This window comes from Penaeus monodon, chromosome 4 (genome assembly GCF_015228065.2).
Source record: "Penaeus monodon isolate SGIC_2016 chromosome 4, NSTDA_Pmon_1, whole genome shotgun sequence".
Taxonomy (NCBI): domain Eukaryota; kingdom Metazoa; phylum Arthropoda; class Malacostraca; order Decapoda; family Penaeidae; genus Penaeus; species Penaeus monodon.
Window position 1 is genome coordinate 9,152,618 of NC_051389.1, and position 2,500 is coordinate 9,155,117.

The window sequence follows — 2,500 nt, forward strand, 5'->3', positions numbered from 1 at the left end:
TTTATGAATAGGGGGGGGGGGGATTTCACATTTTATTTTTATATCTTAAGCACAACGTAAACAAAAACACACAACCACACCACACACACACACACACACACAACCACAACACACACACACTATATATATATATATATATATATATATATATACATATAACATATATACATATATACATACACACAGGTAAAAGAGAAAATGATACAGAAAATCTGATCCATAAAACATTCATGAATATAAAAACCAAGCAGCTTATCTCCCGACATCTTTTCTCTATCAAGAGCATTCAAATAAATAATACCAGGGCTTTCATAAAACATTTCCTCATTTCTGGTATCGCGCCAAGTGATCTGGTATTCTCGACGCGTTGCTAGCACACTTAAAGTATAAATATTGTAAACATTTCTTTTAACCTCATCTTTTTTAGGGGAGAGGATAGCCAACGTGCCTCAACTTCTGTGCTACAAATTCCTCCCTTTTTTCTTGGTAAAGTTATGTATATCAGTGTCAAATTGTGTATACATTTTGGCGTATAAAAGTTTTGTACGTATGTGTTTAGCAACGCGAAGTTTTGGGTAACGTACGAAGTTTTTTTGTGTGTGTGTGTGTGCGCGCGCGTGTGTTTTTAGCTTTTATGTTACAGTGTGTTTTAAGTGCCTTTTCTCCCCCCTCCCCCTTCTCCTCCCCCATCCCCCCCACCCTTTCCTCTATCCTGTACCCTCCCCCCTCCTCTCTCTCTTCCTCCCTCGGTTCTTTATCACTCTCCCCACCTCTCACTCTCTCCTCTCTCTAGTACGGTCTCTCTCCCCGCTCTCTCCATCCCTGTTATTTTTTCTTTCTTTTCCTATCTATCTCCTTTTCCTCCTCATATTTCTTCTCATCTCCTACTTCCAAATCAACCTTTTCTTTTTTCGTGGTCTTTGCATTACCCTCCTCCCAGTCCCCCCTCTCCTTTCTCTCGTTCTCTCCTCTCCCCTTTCTCTCGTTCTCTCCTCTCCTACTTTCTCTCGTACTCTCCTCTTCTCTTTCTCTCGTTCTCTCGTCTTCTTCTTTCTCACATTCTCTCCTCTTCTTTCTCTCGTTCTCTCCTCTTCTCCTTTCTTCGATCTCTCGTCCTCTCCTTTCTCTCGTTCTCTTCTCGTCTCCTTTCTCTCGTTCCCTCCTCTCCTTCTTTCTCTCGTTCTCTCGTCTTCTCCTTTCTCTCATTCTATCCTCCTCTTCTTTCTCTCGTTCTCTCCTCCTTCCCTTCTCCGTTCTCTCCTTCATTCCCTCACTCCTTTTCGCAACAATTTCTTTTTCTTTTTTATCATTGTTTCCTTCCTTTCTCTCTTCTCCTTCACCCTCTTTATCTTTAATCTCATCTCTCTCCCATTTCTTGGGATATAATGATGATATATATATCTCTGTCTGTATCTATATCTTTGTCTATCTATCTATCTATCTATCTATCTATCTATCTATCTATCTATCTATCTATCTAACTCTATCTATCTATCTATCTATCTATCTAACTCTATCTATCTATCTATCTATTTTTCTATCTACTTACTCTATCTATCTATTTATCTATCTACCTACCTCTGTCTATCTATATCCATCTTTCGATCTATCTAAATTTTCATCCTTCTAATAACCTATTTACATCTATCTCTCGATCTTTTTTGTATTCCTATCTGTCTATCTATCTGTCTGTCTGTCTGTCTGTCTATTTACATGCCTTTATTTATATATGTGAATTTTTCTTACACTTAGTCTTTCTTTTGATCTAAGTGCACATATTACTGTATTATCCTATATCCCTCTATTTCTCATCTTTCTTCCGGTTCCTTCACCTCCCCTTCCCCCTCATCCTCTTAAATTGTGTGTCTCTGTGTTATCACTATCTAACACATACCTTATTATCTTCCAGTCTCTCCACTCTTTTTCATTAGCATACATACTCTCTCTCTCTCTCTCTCTCTCTCTCTCTCTCTCTCTCTCTATCTCTCTCTCTCTCACAGTTTCTCTTTCATTTCTCTTTCCCTTATTTTCTCTTTCATTCTTCTCTCTCTCTCTCTCTGTCTCTGTCTCTGTCTCTATCTCTGTCTCTGTCTGTCTCTCTCTCTCTCTCTCTCTCTCTCTCTCTCTCTCTCTCTCTCTCTCTATCCCTCCCTCCTCTATCCATCTTTTCTTTTCCCTGACACGACAGCTTCATTATGCGAAGAAAAGTGTCTTTCTCTCCTCATTCCATCACATCACCCTTTACTTCCTTCCTACTCCTCCAATTCCTCCTCCCCCTCTACCTCTTCTTCTTCTTCTTCTTCTTCATCTTCTTCTTTCTCTTCTTTTTCTTCTTTCTCCTCCTCCTCCTCGTCCTCTCCTCCTCCTCTTCCCTTCCTCCATTCCTCCTTCTCCCTCCTTCCTCCCTTCCTCCATTCCTCCTTCTCCCTCCCTCCTCCCTTCCACCATCCCTCCTTCTCTCTCCCTCCTTCCATCCTCCATTCCTCCTTCTCCCTCCCTC

At 40.6% G+C, this 2,500-nt stretch overlaps 1 protein-coding gene across 1 annotated transcript in view; it reads right to left on the reverse strand.

Annotated features, from left to right (window-relative positions):
• LOC119570065 (hemicentin-2-like) overlaps nt 1-2,500 on the reverse strand; it is a 38,232-nt gene that overhangs the window by 17,074 nt on the left and 18,658 nt on the right. The gene's annotated exons all lie outside the window — the stretch shown is intronic.